This window comes from Apis dorsata, unplaced genomic scaffold (assembly GCF_000469605.1).
Source record: "Apis dorsata unplaced genomic scaffold, Apis dorsata 1.3 scaffold_1, whole genome shotgun sequence".
In the NCBI taxonomy this organism is placed as follows: domain Eukaryota; kingdom Metazoa; phylum Arthropoda; class Insecta; order Hymenoptera; family Apidae; genus Apis; species Apis dorsata.
In genome coordinates this window covers 986,104-992,957 of record NW_006263304.1, presented here as the reverse complement: position 1 = coordinate 992,957, position 6,854 = coordinate 986,104, and the positions used below count along the sequence as shown (strand labels likewise).

At 43.0% G+C, this 6,854-nt stretch overlaps 1 protein-coding gene across 1 annotated transcript in view; it reads right to left on the bottom strand.

Annotated features, from left to right (window-relative positions):
• The window catches only part of LOC102676208 (diacylglycerol O-acyltransferase 1-like), a gene marked incomplete at its 3' end in the record, with an annotated part of 82,856 nt that overhangs the window by 25,958 nt on the left and 50,044 nt on the right, over positions 1–6,854 (bottom strand). The gene's annotated exons all lie outside the window — the stretch shown is intronic.

The window sequence follows — 6,854 nt, the reverse complement described above, 5'->3', positions numbered from 1 at the left end:
TATATATATATATTTCTCTTCCCTCTCCCATTTCCAATGCACGAAACCATTGACAATGGAACAATGGACAGTTATAAAGGCCGGCAACAAACGAAGACAGAGTAAAACTATTTATATGCAAACACGTTCTTTCAGGTGCTCGAATTCGTATCGATGATTTTATTACTCCACTTTACAATTCACCTGTCCGCGAGCGAGATAAACCCGAGCGGGGAAGATATATCGTTTCGTTGGCAAACAATTTTCCAAAAATTTTTCAAGAAACCGTCATATTTCATCTACGACAATGGCGTCAACCTGTAGAGAAGAGGGATTTTAAAAAACGAGGAAAGAGAAAAAAAGAAAGAAAGAAAGAAAGAAAAAAAAAAGAAATAAAAAAAACAGGAAGGAAAAAATGAACAAAAAATTTCCCCTCTGTTAACGTATAGAATTATTCTACCGATTTCACCGCAACGGGCACCGACGAGTACCGTTCAACGAACGAAGCGACCAAGAGGGTTGCATTGTGCAGCCAGCGTGCAACAATAGCGGAAGTTCCACCACTGAAAATAGTTTCTCCATTTTCTTTAGTCGCTCGTCGAGCTGAGGAATTGCCAGTTTTCACCTCGAACCCTCCCTCTCCCCCCATTGTCGCACGGTACACTTCGAGATCCGCAACTCCCGATCTTCGCCCATCCCCATTTCGACTCTCTCTTCTTCTCCTCTCGATTTCAACCACCCTTTTCCCCCCTCTAACCGAGGATCGTAGCGCGCCGATTCTACAGCGATCTCTCTCCATCTATTTCCCCTCTATATAGCGTTCTCCCTCTTCTTCTTCCTTTCGATCGTAGCGATAGCAGAAAAAGCAGACTGATGCATTTTGATCAGGATCCATTTCCGCGCGCCGCCTCGAACGGAAGAGACTCTTTCACTCCCTCGCTGAGGAAACGTGTCATCGAGAATGTCCCCTTTCCTTTGAAACACGATCGTACCATAGGTCGACTTAGTTTCTTCATCTTTTATATAGGTTTCAACTTCTCCTCGACATCGCCTCTACGTATCTACGGGATCATAGTAGCGTTGCCTTCTATGGTATAAACGTGACGATTGCTTTCTAGCTACGTTATTGCGACGACGACTCGTGTCAACAGGTTATTGGACGAGGGCAATTATTAATTCAACCTTCCTTTTTCAATTCCCTTTATTAACAATTTATCTTTCTTTTTTATAAATATGCTCGCTGTGACCGCTTCGTATTTAAGCAAAGTGCCAATTATGAGATTATCGTTCCACAATGTAATTGTAGATTGAGAAAAAAGATATTAAAAATCTTTACTCGTATCGAAATTTTACGTAATTAACTTTCGAAATTTTAAATTTCGCAATCCATAAATTATTGATTATTAAAAGTTAAAAGGTGAGGAGAAGAGATACGATAGATAATTTCCTACGTTCTCATAAATTCTCGACCAGTGTGTACGACCGATAACGTTTTCATATCAAACACGATTCGATATTTCATTGGACATTTAATTTTTTGTCCCCCTTTTTTTTTATCAATCTCTCTTCGCTCGCATAGTTCACCAGAGAGCAACGAAGCGTCGAAAGATTCGGGGCATAAATTTATTAACCCCGTTAATAGCGGTTGAAAATCAAGGTGGAACGTGAAAGAAAATCGTCGAGTTCCATACGTCGCGACGTAATATTTCGTTCCTTTATTGGCCAGATTGCGTGGCCAGAAAGGGGCAACGTTTCAATATTTCCATGCGATATACGTGCAAGCACGCATCGCCTACTCGAAACCGGATAAAAAACGAAATTGCTTTTGTACTTTCGTAATTGTTCCATGTCTCTCTGTAATCTAGACACGCGAATTTACGAGATCGTTTTCTTTTTTCCCCCCAGTATTCCATGAAATTCGAGAACTCATGCATATTAAATTGATACATCGGCAAACAAGTGGGAATAATTAATTAAAATACAAATTTCAGGAACAATTTTACATTCTAAATATTTGATTCGACGATCTCTTCACATCGTTAACAATTACGCGGTATATAGAGCTTGAAGAATAAAAGGTGCGCTATCGAGGAATGTACGTAGGATTCGTAAAATCGAGTGGCAATTCCGCTTAAGCTTAAGGCGGCGATTAACCGTTTCATCGAAGGGATTAAAAAAATATGGTAATGCTGCGATTTCGCGGAACAACGTCGCGCCTACGTCGTGCAATCTTGTTCCGCCTCGCGTGCAGCTTGCATTTAACGGTGACAACGATCCGCGCGTGTATAACTCGATACACCTCCGAGCCACGATCGTAACGTGTATATAAATCGAGAACGTTTAACGAAATAATCGAGCAAGAAAGGTGGGAAGAGGTGGAAAGGAAAGGAAGAAAAGGAAAAAGATGGGGGAATCTGGAAAGAGGGGTAAGGGATGGATGATACGAGGCAGAACGGTATATCCTCGATCGTAATCAGAAACGGCGACTGTGTTTCCAATTCCACGTATTCGCCCGCCCTACTGTATCCACCCAGAATTCGTGAGTAAGACGACGACGACGATGCTCATCGTTATCGTCGTTAAAATTTCCGCGATACGTATCCGTTGAATTTCGATGAGGCCGATCGAATTTTACGTATGAAAAATATGTAAAAATATGACCATATATATTTTTTTTAATGAGAAAAATACAGGGATAAATTGTGAAGAGAGAACGAAGAGGTTGTGCTCGTGTGTCCACGTCAAAATGGTTAAATTTGGAAGAAACACGCTTGATGAAGAGTGGAAAAGAGAGAGAGAGGGGGGAAAAAAGATTGACTTTGAAGAGAAGAGATACGTATTCCGATGCTATTTTTATTCTCGCCACTTTCTTACTCTATCCATCGGGGTTGGAATTTATTCTTTCAACGTGTTTTACGGAGAAACTTTTTATTCAAGCGTGCATACGGGAGTGAATCGTATAAACCCTCGAAATTACGATTTCATAAAAATCCGTAATGTTCGGAATAAAAATGTCAAAGGTGTTTCACGGATGAAAGACACTTGCGACACCGTGCGCAATCGTGAATATGCACGTCAGGAAGAACGACGCGCAATTGTTTCCTTTTATTTTAATCCGAAACAAAGAACGACAACTGAAACATTATTTTTCTTTTTTATTTTATTTTATTTTTCGTACGTTGTCACGTTTAATTTTCTTTTTTCATTAGAGCATCGAGTGAGATATTGTTCACAATCGATCTAACTACCTAGAACTATCGACGAATCCAGAACTTGAAATGTTAAAAATTTTAAAAGAAACGCGTTTTTAGATCAATGTCATTTTTATATCTCTCGATATTAATTCATTATTTCGCTAAATAAATTACTTCAACACTTCCAGAATTAATAAACAAACGATCCAACTATTCGCCATGCTAATTAAACAAGTATTCGATACTCGGCCTTCTATTTACGTTTACATTTATTAAACCAAAAGAGTATACAGAAATTATGAACGAATTTCTGTGAACTATACATCCGTGTGTGTGGAGGAATTACGAAAAGAGAACAGGACGAATCGTCAAAATTCGTCGGACTGTAACAAAACGTCAAAAGTTTCTATTAACTGGTTCGAAGAATAATTATCCAGCGGAACGACGCCACATTTCGTGCAATTATAGGATGACACGAGTGCGTCGTGTCAATATCATCGCTCGAATGCGTCCCGATGGAATATATACCGAGAACGTACACACACACACACATACATATATACATATACACAGTGTGACAATAGCACGACCAGTTATACCGATTCCGCGATATCGACGCCCTGAATCGCCGATATCGAATTTCCTCCAACGAAACCCCGTTGTCCGTATCGCAGCGGGGGTAACTTGCGAAACGCTCTTCCTATTAATTTTAAGAGATCATTGTTTCAAGCATCGATGCACACCGATCGAAACAATTAACAGATCACGCAACGAAGATATCGCAACGATATTTCTACAGGTCAACGTATACAAACGCGCGAAGATAAAAATCATTTAAACGAACGATTCGTATCTTCGAATCTTTATAAATATCTCCAAATCCGTGTCAGTCATTTTATTATATCATAAAATCGATACGATCGACCAATTCGTTTCTTTTTTCCCCCCCTCAAAAACTGATCGAATGTTAAATTCAATCAATTTCAATCTTCTTAATTTAAAAAATTTTAAAAAGAATTCGAACAAGATTCCCTCTAGAAGAAAAACGATATCTAATACGAATTCGAAACGAGGACAAGTCGATCTAACATCGATCAAACGGAACGGATCAAAAACACGAGCTTTTTCCGCCGATACCGATACCTGTCCGAGCGAGGCAAAAAGGAGGAAGGGGTAGCTGTCTTTATTCTTCGGGAATGTTCATCGTGATAAATTTAGCCGGGAGCAACTCCGTTCTACGGAGGAAGTACGTGCCTTTTGCACGATTCGTGGCCCGTGATCGATCGCTCGGCCGTAATTCAACCGGCACGCGTAATTCCCTACTTATGTCCTCGCGATTCCTCCTCCCTCCGTTTCCACAGGCTGCTCCGTTTCCAAACTTTCTTCCACGGAACATTTTCCGATCCTGGCACGATCTCCGGTTGGCTCAAGCTTGTAATCACCTCGCGGGGTTACCGTGCGTGAACAAGCCGGAACTTGGCAAGCTGCGTGCATTCGTTTCACGCACGACTATCTCGATCGCGTGGCTGCGTACGTATACACGTTTGTTTTCACGCGTTTATGGAGGTGGATAGGATGATGTAGCATCTACGGATGATGGGCCATCTAAGGATTATGTTCTTCTTCCGTTTTTATTCTCCGTTCTTTTTCTATTTTTTCTTTTTCTTTTTTTTTTATTATCGAAGAATCAAGAGAGAAACTCTGTTCAAAAAATGTTCGTTTCGCGAAAGGATACTCGGTTTGATACGTCCGAAACGCGGATAGAACATTTCTAGATCCTTTTTCTTCCATTTTCTTAACTAAAGTGTACAAAAACCAGTTCCGTTTTCCTCGACGAGCGCTCTTCCAACCATCATTTCTTTCCTTACATTTGAACAGGTTTCAAACTTTTCCTCCAGATTTTTGTATCCGATAGTTGTTCTTCCGCTTCCTCTTCCCGATCTGAAAGAACCTGGGGCGCAATCGAATCGCGATATACACCGAAACGAGATTCGACCGATTCGCGCGAATTCGAATTAAATTTCGAGCAATACTCTCGTACGATCTATAGCGGCAGCGCTGCTTTCTCTTTCGATCCCCCAACCTCCAAGTTCAAAGTTCAATCGTCCTCGAATGTATCGATTCCGTCTTAAATTCAACGCCGTGGCTCGGCGAGGGGGAGCTAAACATCTTGGCTTGTCGTTGTTGTAGCAACGAAGCCGATTCCCCGAGCGCCAAAGGAGAAGAGGGGAGGGGTTAAAGCTACCACCATCCACCACCTTTCCAGTTCCGCCTCGAGGAGTTTGTTTTCAGCGATGCGAGGGGCAGAGGTGGAGTTTCGATGAATCTTTCAAGCGAAACGGAGGCAACGACAAACACGTTAAAAATGTATCGGATTAAATCGTGGTCGGAGAAGGTCGATCAAAGATGGATTCGAAACGGTGACCGCGTTTAAGCGTACGATCCCGACCCCCTCGAATGCGAGTTTAACCCCGATCCTCTATACGTCTGTTCCTGGGGGGAGGGTAGGTGGAACACAGGCGGAGAACACGGCTAGATTCCTGGCTAGCCGAATCCCTTTGGAAATTCAGGATATCCTCCTGCGAGACACTTGCGCTGTCATCTCTATGCGACTAACTCGAACGTTTGCGGGAAGAAGGCCCGCTGTCGGGGAATCCAGCCGCGTGCTCGATATTCGGGGTGCTCAACTTGCTCCGTCCCTTGCTTCTCGAGAATCGACCACGGGGTGGCTTTTTTTAAATAATAAAAAATTCGATGAAAAACGAAAATTTTAAATTAACAAGACCGAAGTATTGCTAGGGGGATGTTTCCAATTCAATTTTTCAATTCCCAACTCGCCACTTTCAAAAGCTTCTCGTACATAACGATTTTTTTAATTGCTAACGTAAATGGATGAAAGCGCGAAAGAAAGCGGAGAAAGAGATGCAAACACGAGGGCAGAATCGCAAAGGAATTAAATTATCGAATATTTCTTTCAAGATTACGAAATCGTATTACAAAATCGTATACACCTCGTAGGCAAATACGCCTGCGCCATCTGTATCCTCTCTCGCGCTGTCCAAACTTCCAAAAACGTGTCCAGGATACCACGTCAAAGGCGAAGGCAAGCGTTGAACGCAAATCATCACAGGACGGTATCACAAGGACGTTAATATTTCAGGTAGGAAAGCCTCGTTTTCCCTCCGCAGTGTTACAAAGCTCCCCTCTCTCCCCAGTATCGTTGTTCCATCTTGCCAAGTATATTCTCTGCCCCCGTCCCGTTTAGACTCGAAGTCTGCCCACCCACCAAGTTCAACCAACCCTCCCTCTCCACAAAGGATGCCGGCATCCGGTATCAAGTCACCCACTTCCGACCTGTAACTCGCGACATCCCCCAGCGATACGCTCCGCTCGGAACCGTGGCTTCGCCCGTCGCATTACTCGCGCGGAAACCAATTTACCATCCTAATTTCGCGCGGATTATCCGGTGTAAACGGCACACCAACGGCCGCCTTTGTGCATTCGGCTGCCACGAGCTAGTTAGGCTAACACCGGCTGGCTAGACTCCAGTCGGTTTCCGCCCATTCCCTCTCGGCATCCTTCCCCTTCCTCCCCTGTGCCGCGCTCTGCGAGACTCGCCGAGGTTATGCACGGAATTCTTGCGCAAACCGGATCGTGCGGCGTGAAAGCGAATCGAGCACG